At 40.8% G+C, this 16,731-nt stretch overlaps 1 pseudogene; it reads right to left on the reverse strand.

Moving 5' to 3' along the window:
• Nucleotides 1-9,942: 9,942 nt before the first annotated feature.
• LOC132238837 (nucleosome assembly protein 1-like 1) lies at nt 9,943-15,983 on the reverse strand (annotated as a pseudogene).
• Between the last annotated feature and the right edge of the window lie 748 nt (nt 15,984-16,731).

Raw genomic sequence — 16,731 nt, forward strand, 5'->3', positions numbered from 1 at the left:
GTTGGATTATTACTTGGATTAATAATAATATGGTGAATTTTTCCAGACAGATACATGTTCATTCTTTTATTATTCTTTATTCATATCCCTTTCCTATTTTTATCAGAATTTTTATCTTTTCCTTATTAATCCATAGATACTTTTTATGTTTGTGATAGCTGGAAATCATTTTCTAAGTGTTTTATTTATTTTTCAATTCTATGGTGTACTCTGTCATAAAGACAATCAATATTTTTTGGCAAAATCTATCAATCTTGCACTTTATGATTTCTTACCTTTGTGTCCTGATGAGAAGTATGTTGTTCACCTTAAGATGACAAGCATATTCCCCTGTATTTACTTCCACTAATTATCTAGTTTTTTAAAAAATGTTGAAATCTTTAGTAAATCATTACTTTATAAGAATAAAATAGATAAAAAATCTAACTTATTGTTTCTCTTCTAATGGTTGTTATTATTAGCCTCCACATTATTTAGTGAGTTAGCCCTCCTTTCCTTGCTACATTTAAATAGTCACTAAAGGTCCATGTAATCATGGATCTGTTTCTGCATTCCCTGTTCCATTAATCTCTCCACACCAGTATCATGTTTTAGTTATAGCACCTTTAAAATGTATTTGAATCTGGTAGTACAGATTCCTTCTCATTAAATTTCATTTCAAAAATTTGTCAGGTATTCTAAACATTTACTCAAGTTAAACTTTATTATTAATTTGTAAAGGTTGACTAAAATTGGAATTTTTGGAGTATTATTAACATACAATTTATTTTGAGAATTGTCAGTTTCTTCTAAGGGTATTTCTCTGTCTTTTCTCATTGAGTATGTTGTGGGAACTAACTGTTCTCTCCAGAGAGCAGTGTGAAAATGGTAAACGAAAGTAATGCCCTAAAAATATGGGTTTTGAGAAAGATAATGGTAATGATTGGCTAGAAAATGACAGTTAAGACAAAGCAATAGTGATATGGGAAAATGGAAAAGGGCATAAATGGAGGGAAGTAAGTATAGAGTGAGTGTATAAAGTGAGAGTGAGGAGAGAATGGAAGTGAGTGTAGGAGGAGGAAAGTGAGAGAAATAAGAAACCGAAGAGAAAGACTGATTGAAGTGCAAAATAGAAACAATGACCTATGGCTGGCTGGGCAGAGAAGGGCTAGAGGGGCTGTAGTGGATTCTATAGTCTCATTCAAGTTGGACTGGGCTGCACAGAACTTCTTGAGCAAGTGGCTCTGGGGATACAAAACCAGTGGTGGAGGGTGAGCCTGGGAAGGCAAGAGGTGAATGTAGTGCTTGTCCAGAAACAGTGCTGAGTTTGATCAGCATAGGGAGAAAGATAAATGGGGCAGAGTGGGGCAGGGTAACATGGGCAAGTAGGAAGGCCCATATCAGAAGATGGAGGAGGGATTTAGATGGAGCTCTACACAGGGATACAGGCCTGGTACAGATCCAGCCTGAACACAAGGGGCAGGGGCTTAGTTAGGAATATTTCTGACCACAATCTTTGTTAAGTCCCCCACCCACTCTCCACTCCTGCCCGCTTCACATTTCCTGAGGCCTGCTCCAGGGATATATGTGTGCAGCGTAACTTGCCCAATCTAGCTGACCTGATTTGTGCAGTGGTGGCACTTAACCAAAGCTGAGCCTTGCACTCACTTCACCAGGAGAGTTGGCCTGGACAGAGGGAGTAGATGGACCTTTTCCAGAGCAACTGCATTTCAGTACCTAAAGACAGTGACTGTACTTCAGCTAGAGGACAGAGGCAGAGAGAAACAATCTACTTTAAGAAAGACTAAAACATATACACAGCGAGAGAGCAGAGACCAATTCTTCCTCCTGGCTTGTTTTTGAGACTCAGCTGCATTCTATACTTTGAGCTCAATAGGATACTCTAGAATGGCCCCTTTTGTAAAAAAAGCTGGCTCAAACTGAGTTTGTGTTGTATATAGTCCTAGAAATCTTAAATAACACAGGGATTAAGGAATATAGGGTGGCAAAGTTATGGATTTCCTTTTAAATAAAAATATAAGTTCTAAATTAACGGACTGAAATATCTGGTAGAACTCCAGAAAGCAGGGTCAACAGGCTAGATCTAGAAATAGAAGTTAGGGCTCTGCATTCAACTAGACCAAACTTGGCAGCTGGGGCTCGTGGAAAGAGCATTGCACAGAAAAGGAGAAAGCCAGGCCCAACACCATGGAACTCCACAGCCCTGAATGAGAATTACTGGACTTCTATGGATAAAACAGGGTAATTGTGCCTGCTTTGTGGTCCTGGCCACAGAGGAAGTTTTTGAGATGTGTGGCAGGGACCAGGTGCACTCAGTGGGCTGTAAAATACTATTTCCATGGAAGTCATTGTTGCAACTGCTTTGTAGAACCTGTATGGTGACTCAGTGCTCTCTGGGGTCAAGGCTTGTAAGGTCAGTCACTGACTGATGTAGGAAGTAGGAAAAGGGGTATCGGATAAGGCTGGGGCCCTCTGCACCGCCTCTGGGTAGCACAACTTCAGAAGGTGCCATTCTTACTCTACACAGTTGGAGTGGTGCCCTCTGGGATCCAAGAGAGAATACCGTGTGAATGAGGCCCCCAGAGTTGTGTGATGTGGCAGTCCCGGTTCCAGGGTCACATCTAAAGAGAATGAACTCTCATGCTTGGAGTTCTGGCCGTGCATAAATGTAAAAACAACCCTCAACTGGAAGAATTTCTCTGGCAACCTCATCACAGCTGTGTTGTCCAAACCTTTGGGAAAGGGCGAAAACATTAGAAAAAGCATGGATCTGGCTGGTACTTGAAGGCATGCACCCCATAAACTGTGTCAGCACCCCATAAACATGCCACTTTTAATGACGAGTGCATATCCCTATTCACCACCATCATTTATTCTACCACAAAATCTCCCGGAACTTTGTTTCCAGAGTTCCTTTTATCTTAACCATTAAACTAGCCTTGGGGAGATATTGAGGTCAGTAGTCCTGGACCTGAGTCACATCTCCCTCTGACCTCACCTCGGTAGTAATCTAAATAGCAACAAAGGCTGTTGAATAATACTAACAACTTTGTAGAAGGCTTTCTGACCAGGCTGGCATATGCAGAAAGCCAGACCCATCAATAGTCCCATAATGGTTTATGAATGTTCACCCTGGAATAGGAATACTTTAAAACATCTGCTTTGGCGATAATTAACATGTATAGGTGTTTGGAAGTTAGAGGGTACATTAAAAAGACATGCACACCATGTGAAAAGAGGGGTGATACACATAAAAATTTGGTCTAATGCTAGGGAATGGTGTCAGCAAGGCTAAAGTTGGAGGTTATAACTGGGAGGGTTGCAAAACTAACATAAAAACAAAGAAGCACCCGATGAAATAATAGGTACCCATAAGGAAAAATGACTCAGAAAGAAGAATGAAAAGTAATTTTTTGGTCAGTGGGGAGCAAAGAGAACAAAAGAATGGGCCCCCTGCTGAGTGGGAAACCCTGTCCAGGAGCAGAGGTTTGTCCTAAGAGCTTCCGAGTTTCTATTAAGGACAATGTGCTTCAGACAACAAGGCCCAGGGAGAGCTTGGCTTCGGGGCGGGGAACTGATGTTCATGGGGGACCAGCAAGTCAGCTCTCAGATAAACTGCATGGATCGAGGGGGCCAGGCCAGGCTGATGACACCAAAGCACTAACAGGGACAGTGACTTGCAAATGTGAGGTGGGAACACTAGAACGAGTCAGCCATTTTCGAGAACTCATAGAGGACGGCAGAGGTTCAAAGATGGGAGAACAATTCCGTCTTGATTTCAAAAAAGATAACTCTGACAAATATAGAAGACAAAAATTGCTGATCTCCTGCCTAATTTTGGAATGGATTCTAACATGGTGTATAAGCCCCTTGAAGTAGAAAAAAGCTTGTTTACTAGGAAACTACATGGATTCATAAGAATAATTCATTTCAATGCAACCAACCTTTCTCTCCTTCCTCCTTTTTTTAAGTTAGAAGTTGACCAAGGGGATTCTGGAGATAAAGTATGCTTACTTTCCTAAAATGCATTTAATAGCTTTCATATTTTTTGTGAATAAGATGGAAAATATGGGAAACAATTTGTGTATAATAGTTATATCATTAAATTAAAAGAATATTATATAATAGGTATATTATAGTAATATAGGCTTATTGCCATAGATTGACTGTTTGTGTCCCCTCCAAATCCATATTGTTGAAACCTAATTCCTAAAAGATGGTATTTGGAGGTGGGGCCTTTAGGAGGTGAAGGCAGAGCCCTAATGAATGGGATTGTTGCTTTTACAAAAGAGATACTAGAAAGCTCCATTGTATCTTCTACCATTTGAGAACATAGTGAGAAGACATCTGTTTACAAACCAGGAAGTGGGTTCTCACCAGATACTGAGTCTGCCAGTGCCATGTCTTGGACTTCAGTATCCAGAACTATGAGAAATAATGTTTGTTGTTTAAGTCACCAGTCTATGGTATTTTATTATAGCAGCCTGAATGGACTAAGACATAAATATTATAATATATTAAGCATTATAGAACATTACATTACAATATGTTATTAACAGTAATATTTGATAAAATTAACATAATTAATATTATATTTTAATGTAAAAATATTGAAAATGTTTGAGTAAGAATGGAAAAAATTACAGTTAAGTGGCTAATGGGCTGCTTAATGGATTAGTGTCAACCACAGGAAGTAGAAAGGTGAAGTGTAGGATTTTTCAAAACCATCTGGGGAGCTAATTAGAAGTACAGATTCTGCCCACACCAGACCTATTGAATCACTGGGAGTGGGGCCTAGGAATCACCATTTTAATCAGATCTCCAGATGATTCTCAAGCACACTCACAAGTCTATATCTTTAGGCCTGACTTCTTCCCTGAGTTCTAGGCTTGTATACCCGACAGGCTTCCCAACATATCCACTTGGATATCTAACAGGAATTTCAAACATAACTTGCTCAAAATAGAATTCTTATCCCCCCCAACCTCATCTTCCTTCAGTAAATGGTACCTCTAGCATCTAAATACTTGGCTAAAATCTAGGAGTCATTCTCTTTTCCTTAAATCCTATATTGGCTTACCTCTGAAGGAAATCATGATTCTGTCACGTCTCACCATTGCCACCTCACCAACCCTAGTCTAAATCATCACCATCTCTCCTCTGGGTTACTGTAATTACCCTCTCCAATCTCCCTGTCTCCACTTTTGTTCCCTATTCCTTCTTCTTAGAGCAGCCAGTCTGATCTTTGTTACCCTGAAATAACATCTTACTACATGAACAACTGGTCCCATATGTCTTACTTTGACCTATAAGACCTCGACCTGGTTCCTGAGTATTTTGATACATGGCTCACTCTCTGACTTCCCATGTGCTGGACGGTAAAGTTTGTTTCTGCCTCAGGGCCTTTGTGTTTACTGAACTCCTTTGCATTTGACACAACAGCCTCTGTTTCATCTTAAGGATCGTTTTATCAGAGAAGCCTTCCTGACAACCACAATTCACCCTCTATTTCCTGACTGTTTTATTTTACTACCTAAAATTCTTAATGATCTATTTATTTGCATGGTTGCTATCTGAATTTCTTGATGGACTGTATACTCCATGTGAACAGGAAATGTATGCCTAGGACATTGCTTAGCACATCATAGGTACTCAATAAATTTTTATTCATGAATGAACCACTGGTGTAACAGGAGGCTGGACTTTGCCATCAGACCTTGGTCTAAATCTCTGTCCCATGTTGGTTCATGCTGAGCCTGTGTAAAACCCTGGTTCCTTTGAGACTTCTGCTGTCCTTCACCCATCATCTAATCATTTCCTCTTCCTACCCCATACAACACCTCTACTAAAGACTTTTTCTGCTTCAGAATCCTTTCTCTTCCCAGGGACTAGCATGACCCAGGGGTACTTCACTGTGCTTTTGTTGAAACAGCCGGCATTATAGCATCATTCTCAACAGTGGCCACATATTAGAATCATCAACGGAGCTTTAAAACAACACCAGTGTTGAGGTAGCTAGAGGAGTCCTATACAGAACGGTTGAAGGGACAAGTGGTAAATGGCATGGAGAAGAAAAGGCTTGTGGGATGGAAGGAAGGAAATGAGCTGTCAGGAATGTCTTCAGGCCTTTAGGGGACCATGATGTACAAGAAAATATATTCATGATATGTTGCTCCAGAAGGTGGTATTGGAGCAAATGACTAAACGTCATGGGAAAATATTTTGACTCTGCTTAAGGAAGATCCTTTTGGAGATAAACACAAGAAGAGAAGAAGCTGCTCTAAGAGCTTTCTCTCCTGAAACAATTAAAGGCAAGACTGACTGACTCCTGGGCAGCGAAGCGATAGAGGTCTCAACATTCCAAAGACCAGGAGAGCCTGTGACAGTCCTAACCCACCGGTACAAGGGGAAGTGGTTAAACAGTGACATCCCTGACGTCTGCTGCTGGGGATGTGGGTGTGTTTGGTGGTGTTGCACAGAAGACAGTTTCTACATGATGAAGGGAATCCATTTTTATCTTTTATTTCAAGTAAGATGTGACCGTTCTCAAACCAAAGAAACCTGAGGCATACAGTTTATTGACACAGCAGACAGAGGATGTTGAGGCTAGAGCCAGTGATTGCTGGCCTATAGAGAAGAACCAGATATTAAAAAACAAACAAAAAAAAACACACCCAAAACCCGGACAGCACCAGCCCGCCCAGGAGCAGTCAGGCTGGAGGGCTTGTTGCTGCCTTCAGCAGAACTTTCTATGGAAATTATCTGAGAAGACGTTAGCATATAAAGGCTGTGCTTCCCCAGAGTACACACCTTTACATGAAGACTTAGCAGCAGTGGCCCTCCCAGAAGCAGGATGTGAACGTGGCTGTGCTGAGAGTGTGGTGAGATCCATGGGATGCAGAAAAGGACCACTTACAACAGTCTTCTGGGAATAATGCAGACTTCTTTGCGGGGAAGATCCATATACGGCAAAATCTCTTCATTGCTTGTTGTGGAAATATTACTGACAAAACTCGATTAAATAAAAGAACACTGGTTTGTTTTTAAACCTTTGGGGAGGCAGGGGAGTACTTATGGGAATTTCTAACACTAGTGTTAATTTTCTTGTAACCCAGACTTAGAATCTAGTTTAGCATTTCTCCTTTTTACCTCTCATCAGTTCCGGGATTTATTAGGCCCCAGTTCAGGCAGAGGGATAGGCCATACTACTTACTTTTTGCTCTCCTTTTTTTTTTTTTTTTGACAAGGTTTGCCTCGATACATTTGTTAAGAGATGATATGGAAGAGGGAGTGGGACTGTATTAATTACCTGCAGGTCTGCTTAAGTGAACTGCGACACTTCATTTTTTTTCACCCCTCTAGGTGCCAAAAATCACTAATGAAGCCAGTAAAGGAATATGGTGTGTTGATTACTCTCTTTTCAATAGGGAAAGAGAAAGCAAACAAACAAAAAAACCCAACCAAACAAAACCCTTTATTGTTCTGAGCTCTTACAGATACTTTGTCACTGCTGATTGTTAATTACTGTCAGATTACACTTTGGGTGATTAATTGACCTTTCTTAGCCAAAACAATAAAGGCCATTTTACTAATACAGCAGAAAGCTCAGAGCACGGTTTGTTACACTGCTTTCCTGTCACTGGGTGATTGTTCACTTTGCCCCCCTTCTCCTCACTTGTGACCACACCCACTTGGGAAATAATTCTACAGGTACTTCCTCCACTTCATCACGGGTCCTTACCAGACGGCGTCAAGTCTGTTTTTGGAGTCATTAAGACAGATGGTTTTACTCTGAAGACGAGTCGTTTATCTAGGAAGTGGAAGAAACCTAGTAACAACGCACAAGACAAGACTATTCTTATTCTCGTTTCTAAAATCTTTCTGGGCAGCAGTTCACCTCTGCTTTAAGCTGGCACAGACTTCAAGTCAGAGCCTGAATCCATTTCCCTGGTGCCGCTGGCATCTCATAGGGAACCGTTTGTATACTCACAATGCTGGAAGGGATGAAACTATGGGCTGTCCTGATTTGACCTTATTCTAGAACTCGCCACGTAGCCATGAAGGCAGATGTACACACAGAGTTTATTTGGGTTGCCCAGGGTCCTCACTCAGGCAGCCTGCACTCTGACATGGCTCTTCTTGTTGGGTAACTGCCCTGTCAGAATGCAGGTAACTCTCCATAGTAGGTTCTGCCCCAGCCTTTCTTCTGAGCTCCACATTTCCATCTGCCTCTCAACTCTCCAGTGGAAAATGGCTAACACAGAACCCCTATGTTCCCTTCAAATTTGCTTTTTCTCTTGATTTCCTTACCTCAATAAATGGTGCCTCCAGTCACCTAGAGCCACCTGGGTGTCTGAGACACCCCTCTACTTGAGTACACGTTCGGATTTATCCACTGGTCTTGTCACTTCTCAACAACTCTTCGTCACCGCTATTACTGCCTTATTTCATTCTCTCCCATCCTTCATTATTTCTCACCTTGACTTCTTAATCTAGTCTCTGACTCCTTCAATCTACTTTTCACCTTGCCTGCGGAAGAGTGATCTCTGAATGGAAAATCTGACTCCATCATTCTGTAGCTCTTTAAAATTCTTCAGTGATTGTTGGCAAAGCAAAAACTCCTTAACAGGGCATAGAAAATTCACTCTAATCTGTCCCATGCCTACCATGCACGTGGGACTTTCTGCCTTTCTAGTTTTAGACTCTTTGCCTGGCCCTCATTGTCCTACCTTTCTATAACCCCATGCTCCATTGACCACCTCCCATGTCCTACCTTTCTCTCTCATCCCCACTCCTCTGCTGGATACCTTTCTCATATAGAGTCACATGAAGTGGGGTCTCTCCTGTGAGCATTTTCTGAGTCTCCGTGTAGATTTTCCTTCTTATGGTGCTCTGCTCCACCCTGGACTTGCTTCTGGCACAACACCCTAACAGCACATGAATCTTATTAGTCGAAGGTCTGATTTTCTCATCATCTGTAAAGTCCATTATAGAAGGGTATTACTTGCAGGTTTATCCCTATAATACCAAGCACAATACCTGCACCTACTGTGTTCAATTAACACATTACTATAGAGTAAACAATGGATTAATATTATTTTACAAGGGCAGTTTTAGGAAAAATTCTTAAATAGTAATTTTTCTTCTTGTTCTTTTTTTACTTCTCTTTTCGTGCTTCAGAGCCTAGGTATTTAATATGTTTCTGCCAGTTACATATTATTTCTTCACTCCCTCCCCCACATGCTGTGATAATAGCTGAAAAACAAATACAGAAAAAAAATCTCCAACTGTATAAAAATAGGTATCAAGAACTAATGTTTTACTTTTTATTTTTATTTTTTTATATATTTTATTGATTTTTTTACAGAGAGGAAGGGAGAGAGATAGAGAGTTAGAAACATCAATCAGAGAGAAACATCGATCAGCTGCCTCCAGCACATCTCCTACTGGGGATGTGCCCGCAACCCAGGTACATGCCCTTGACCGGAATCGAACCTGGGACCTTTCAGTCTGCAGGCCGACGCTCTATCCACTAAGCCAAACTGGTTTTGGCCTAATGTTTTATTTTAAAAGATACTATGGCTATGATATCTTTCTTATTTTATTTTAGGCTGTAAAAACAAAAACAAGCAAGCAAACAACAAAAACCTTGAAATGGGCTTGTCAAATGATGAAAATTCATCCCTTCCAGAGAAGCAGAAGGCAAGACTGCTTCTTGCATTCTGCTGTGTTTTGAGGCTTCTTTGACTCATAGTCTGGATCATTTTCCTCATCTTCTTCCCCTTCCTTATCTGCTTCTTCACTTCATCATAATCATCTTCTTCAGTGGCTTCTCCAGTAGAGTCTAATATTGATCTTGGGATTATATGAGCACGTAAAAAGTGACCAATTTCAAAGTCCGCAGCAAGGATAGCTTCAGCAGCATCATCCAGATGCCCACTCTCAGGTCCTATATGTCAACACTTCATTTGTGAAATATTCGTTAGGTTCAAAGTGAAATTCTAAAACAAAACTCATAAGCTGGCCAGCATCTGAGAACTTCACTTTAATATCTTTCAAATGCTTCAGAATTGGTTCATCATGTTCCTGAAACATATTACTGAGTAAGGCACCATTCTTAAAATCAGTCAACCGAAATTCAGGAATTCCCTTGGGGTCCTTTTTTCCCTCACCCCTTTTCTCATCTTCAATTTTGTCCTTTTCTTTCAGCGCCTCTGAAATTACATCTTCCTCATCTGGTTTCCATTCACATTTTTCCGTAGGTCCATAAATTGCATTAATGATCTTGAATTGCTTATCAAATAAAAGCTGATAGAGAACAGCATACTTTCTTTTAAGATCATGAACTTCCTCATAGGAGTTGGCTTCTATCTGTGCACATTTAATTTTAAGATTTTTGAGAGCATTTCAGTGGATCCTGTTGGTGTTTCTACCAGACCATCAAGTCGTTCTTGGAAGGCTGCAAGAATCTAAGGCTTTTGCATCATCTGTGTGCTTTGATTTTTGTTTCTTCACCCGTTTTTTTTTCTTGTACTTCTTCAACATCATCCAAATCTTCATCAAGTTCAGACTGTTCCTTGTTGTCAGTCTGTCATGTTGTAAGAAATCCAAGTATCGTAAGGCTAGCATAGGGAGCCAGGCAGTGGGAGCTGCGTAGTCAGTGACTGGATATGATATCTTAATTCAAAGTTGTTATGAACTAAGTATTTGCATCTCTCCTCCTCCCCCAAATTCTATGTAAAGTCCTAAGTCTCAAAGTGATGGTATTTGGAGATAATTAGGGTTAGATGAGGTAATGAGGGTGGGATTATGTGCCCTTATAAGAAGGGATACTAGAGCATTCTCTCCACCCTTACCCTGTGCATGTGAGCACACAGTGAGATAGATGCCTGCCACCCACAAGCCAAAAGACAAAGCCTCGGAATGAAATCACTCTGCTGGCACCTTGATCTTGGACTTCCCAATCTCCAGAAACATGAGAAAATTCTGTTCTTTAAGCCATCATGTCTGTGGTATTTTGTTATGGCAGCCCGAGAGAACTAAAGCAAAGGGAATATTTTAATGGGAGACTATTATGTATTAGGGTAGACTGATGGGGAAATGTATTTTTGCAATAGCTCATCTCTCTGTTCCTCTCCTCAAATCACACCATCAGGGAGTTGCCTTGAATTACAATAAAAATCTAATATAATCTGATATATCCACTAGGATTATTAAATCTGGCCAAGTCTGAGAAAAAAAAGTTAAGTTCTTATAATTCTGAACACATTTCTGGGGTGGAATTTTTTTGCACTAGATTAAGAGTTGATCAGGGAACCACTTTCTCTTGAACAGGTTTAAGATGAAAACACATGTATCCCAATGCTAGAAATATCTGTGAAGTGGTCTGATTGTGTAACTGCTCTTTGTAAGCTCATGACTCTTGGGCATATTGCATGGGATAGGTCTAATTTCTCTAATCAAACCTAGAGATAGTGAGGACTGCTCTTAGCTTAACAGGAAACGGAAAATTGACAAAAAGGAGACAGAGAAAGTTAGCAAATCACAGGATATAACCCTTCAATGTAGATTATTACAAGGTCATGACTGAGACATTCTTTAGAAAATGGTGCTCAGCTCTTCCTACTTCTTATTCAGCTGTGGTGATGATGGTAACTTTATTTGTCCTCTACATTGACCACCCCACCTTTCTCCTGCCAAGAAAGCAACTTGGTAACAGGTGTTGGGAGGGGGGAAAAGTGGAGCAAGATTTGAGATGTCCTTTTGTGCTTTGGTGTGAGCCAAGATGGCATTCCAGAGCCAGCCAGAGGCCGTGGTGAAGAAACAGTCAGTGCCAAATAAACAAGTCACATTCTCAACTTCTAGCTTGAAAGGGCAGATGTTTATGTCATTTTAATGGCAGAGTCCAAATGACATCCATTGCAATTATCATCTTATTAGATCTTCCTTAGACTTGGAAAAGAATTCACCTTTCTCTACTGCATTTGTTTGACTGAAGTGTGTTTCATGTTTTAGTATTGCTAGGGAATTAGTACACAAATAATGGCAATGCATTTCTCACACACATGCATACCTGTTTATTATGATCTGTTTAAACTAAAAATCATCAGGAATTAGGTATCATAGCACTCTCAAGTCTCACTGCAAGTAATTCAGTTTCTTCTAGTTCTTTCCAACCAGTTCTTTTTTTAAAAATATATATTTTTTATTGATTTTTTTACAGAGAGGAAGGGAGAGGGATAGAGAATTAAAAACATCGATGAGAGATAAACATTGATCAGCTGCCTCCTGCACATCCCTTACTAGGGATGTGCCCGCAACCAAGGTACATGCCCTTGACCGGAATCGAATCTGGGACCCTTCAGTCCGCAGGTCGACGCTCTATCCACTGAGCCAAACCGATTAGGGCTCCAACCAGTTCTTATTAAACTGTCAGTGGTGAAGGGCCATTTAAAAAATTTCCAATCCTTTGTAGATCCATACTTTTGTAAAATACAATAAAAATGAATTACAAAATACAAACGTCAATTTTTTATTACTAGATTATCAAATTGCTATAAAATTTTCTCAATGTTTGCTCCCTATTTTTCTTCTTACCTGTCACTGACCTGTACCACATGTGCAAATGGCCACATCTTGAGTAGTGTAGACAATTAAGTAAACAAACAGGCCCACAGGACTTCTCCTTTGCCTTGTCATCCGGGCAGCGGGCTCATTATCTTAGAATTGCCCAGAAGTTTCTGGTCTATTAAAACCTGGGGGCTTTCATCTCCGCCCCCAACCTCTGGAATCCCTCTTTCCACAGAAGGGCAGTGCTTTGGAGACATTGCTCCAGACGAACCGTTTTCAGTTCTCCTTCTGGCGGGAGCTGATGTTAGCAGGCTGGCACCCATGTAATGTCAGTGAGCCGTGCCCTAGGAAAATGCAGCATGGGTGGTGTAATGTCAGGTGCCTTTTACTCCAAATGACCTCTTCTGTGTACTGAGGCTTTTCAGAAGGAAAACCAAAACACACGGAAGTGGTAAAAACAGCAAGAGTTAGTAGCTAAAAGTTATGAGATTTAGAGTGAGGCCTCAGGGGAATGGGACAGAGGTCACAAGTAGCAGGAGATGGGCATTCACAGAGCAGAGAGAGCAGTAATGACAGGGATGTCTGGGGTTGACTTTATTAATAAGGATTTTAACACTTTGTAATAGTTTACCTCAGTGGTATGATAACGAGATGGAGTCCACGAACCAGGCCTTCACCCACAGCCTGAGGAAAAACATGGGGCTTAGACAGCAGAAGTCATCTTCTATTTGGGAAAAATTTAAAAAGGTATATATTAGCGTGACTCCTTTAAACCAAAAAATGTTATTTATCAGATTCATGATATTCTTTATTGTCCATCATGTAGTTGGGCAACTATTCTTTAACACTCTTGCTTTCAATTTACTCAGCACATTTCTTCTTAAGAATTCCAAATATTGCCTTGGCCAGTGTGGCTCAGTTGGTTGGGACTTCACCCTGTGCACCAAAAGGTGGTGGGTTCAATCCCCAGTCAGGGCTCATAAGGCAACCAATCGATGTTCTCTCCCACAGTGATGCTTCTCTCTCTTTCCCTCTAAAATCAATAAGCATATCCTCGGGTGAGGATTAAAACAAAAAGAATTCCAGGCCGAAACCATTTTGGCTCAGTGGATAGAGCGTTGGCCTGCGGACTGAAAGGTCCCAGGTTCGAGTCCAGTCAAGGGCATGTACCTGGGTTGCAGGCATATCCCCAGTGGGAGATGTGGGGGAGGCAGCTGATCGATGTTTCTCTCTCATCGATGTTTCTGGCTCTCTATCTCTCTCCCTTCCTCTCTGTAAAAAATCAATAAAATATATTTTAAAAAAAGAATTCCAGGTATTTTTACCTATGTTATTTCATTTATCCACACATAGTTGTTGAGTTATAATTATTATTCATTTATACACTGAGTGGCCAGATTATTATGACCACCCATCAGTACTTCGTTGGGCCACCTTTTGCCTTCAATACTATGGCGATTTTTGGCATTGACTCCACGAGATGTTGAAAGGTGATGTGAGGAATCTGACACCATGCCTGATGAATAGCACTGTCCAGTTCTGTGAGATTTGATGGTTGTGGAACCAGCTGTCTGATGGCTCTTTTAACTTCGTCCCACAAATGCTCAATTGGATTGGGATCTGGTGCCTGTGGGGGCCACCTAAGCAAGGTAAAAGTCTCCCTCATGTTCTTGTACAGAAACCACTCCTGCACAATACGAGCACCGTGGCATGGCACATTGTCTTGTTGGAAGAAGCCATCTCCATTGGGATATGCCATCAACATGATAGGATGAACTTGATCAGCAATGATACTTAGGTATGTTGTGCTATTCAGACATTTATAATGATCTGGCCCTCTAGCAACTTCAGCGTGAAATTATAGCTAATTTGCCTACAAATGTCAGGTGGTCATAATAATCTGGCCACTCAGTGTATATCCAGTCAACATTTCTTTATAGAGGTTAGCAATCTACAAAGTGAGTAGGAGCCATAGCAATTTCTTCAAGATTTGTGAGACTAGACTTCAAGAAAGAGAATATACTTGATCTTTTATATATTTTTAAGATTTAAAAATCCATTATGGGCTTTGGTACACGTTCTGAAGTAAAAACAATAAGACCATCTGTGCTCTTTCCATATGATAAACACTGTTTGCTAGCTTCATCATAAGGAAGCCTGTGAGGTTTACCAACAGGGAAAAACTTTGGAGTGCTTTTGAAGCAGTTGCTAAATATGTGTTCATGATTGCTTTGCATTTGTTGTTAATGTAGGTTCTACATGGGACCTGTCAGAATTAAAGAGATTTTGGCTGAAATTTGTTTTCCTGTGAGAATCACTTATCCCCATGTATAAATTTGCCCTGATTCAGTGCATTTCAACCCAGTTCTGTGAGATACTCATGGTGCACAGAATGCTGTGAGGTGTTGGGTTCTCTCCTGAAGTTAGGGAGCTGAGAGCAAGATCTCCCACTGAAGAGTTTAAATGAAGTTGAAATAAATGAATGCAATTTTCTATTCCATACATATTAAATTGTGTCTTATATACAACTGATGCTCAAATATATGTACAATTATAATCATAGTGTGAACATTTTTATTTTTTGGCTTCCCAAATCTGAATCCCAATTCCTGTGTTTGAGGAATTTCCCACTTTAGGGGCAAGGTGAGAGTCAGAGCCCACCCCCACTGTGATGTTGAAAATGCTGGATACTCTTTTTCTCAGTACCCCTGGGGCTCAGCCCATTAGGCGCCCATGCCTGAGATTTGACATCCAAGGGTAGGGGTGCAAAGAAGCAGGTGTGGTGGAGAAATCATCCTAGCGCAAGTGCTGGTGATGGCTGGGGAAGGGGAGGCGATCAATGTTTAATGGCTTTGGCAGAAGAGTGTTTGGCTGGTTCTAAGGGTCATTTTGGTTCTTGTCCTGGCTGTGGACACACAGTTTTCCTACCTGTTTTCTGCGTGTGGTTTTCCAGTCTTCCCCATGATTCTGTGAGTGACTTAATACATTCTTTTCTGCTTAATCGTTTGGAGTTGGTTTCTGGTGCTAGCAATTAAGAGCCCTGATACACTTTTAAATATGAAAATTATGGGAACTTGGTTATTGGTAAAATGTGTATTGTCCTCATTCCAAGTAAACTGAAGGAACACTTGGTTTTAGAGCATTTCTTGGAAACTTTATGGCAATTCCTGAAACTTAGTTCTGGCCACTGGAAGGTAAGCTAGGTGAGTTTCGCCCAATGGTGGGTGGAACAAGCAATGTGGATTGTTCTGGAGTGTTCATACAGCCCCTGCTTGGGTCCTCCATGAAATGCTGTTGTCCAGGACCTCCACTAGCCCATTCAGTGCTTCTGAGAATTGGAAACAGGGTTTCTTCTTGCCGGTGGGCACAGCCCCTTCCAGGATCACATTTGGCAGGTGGACCTGGTGCTGCATTTTTGTCCCCCTTCCCTCTCAGTCAGGAGCTTGCACAGGGCACACTTTGTACAACGGTGTACTGTAGTCCTGCTGCCCTCCACGGTCATGCCTCCAATATTTCCCCAAAAGTCGACAGATGTTGAAGACTTCCTAGTCTCAGACCTTAGAAAGTTTACAATTGAGTTTGGAAGGTAAGATAAAACATGAAGAAAGACTAAGTAACATTAAAAGAGTTTAGTAACAGTTTAAGACAGGAGAATAGGACTATATTAGCCAGGGTTCTCCAGAGAAACAGAACCAATAGTAGACAAATATCTATATCTATATATCTATATCTATATCTATATCTATATCTATATCTATATCTATATCTATATCTATATCTATATCTATATCTATATCTATATCTATATCTACATCATCTATCTATCTATCTATCTATCTATCTATCTATCTATCTGTCTATGATATTTATTATAAAGAATTAACTAATGAGATTATGGAGGCTGAAAGTCCCAAGATCTACAGGGTGGGTGGTGAGCTGGAGACCCAGGAGAGCTGATGGTGTAGTTCCCATCCAAAGGCTGGCAGGTTCAAGACTCAGGAAGAGCTGATGTTTCAGTTCAAGTCCAAGACAGGAAAAGTCAGTGTTCCAGTTAAGAGGCCATCAGGTAGGAAAAAATCTCTCTTACCTGGGGGAAGGTTAGCCTTTTTGCTATATTCAGGCCTTCAACTGATTGGATGAGGCTCACCTATGTGTACCTAT

The sequence above is a fragment of the Myotis daubentonii genome, chromosome 7, assembly GCF_963259705.1.
Source record: "Myotis daubentonii chromosome 7, mMyoDau2.1, whole genome shotgun sequence".
NCBI lineage: Eukaryota > Metazoa > Chordata > Mammalia > Chiroptera > Vespertilionidae > Myotis > Myotis daubentonii.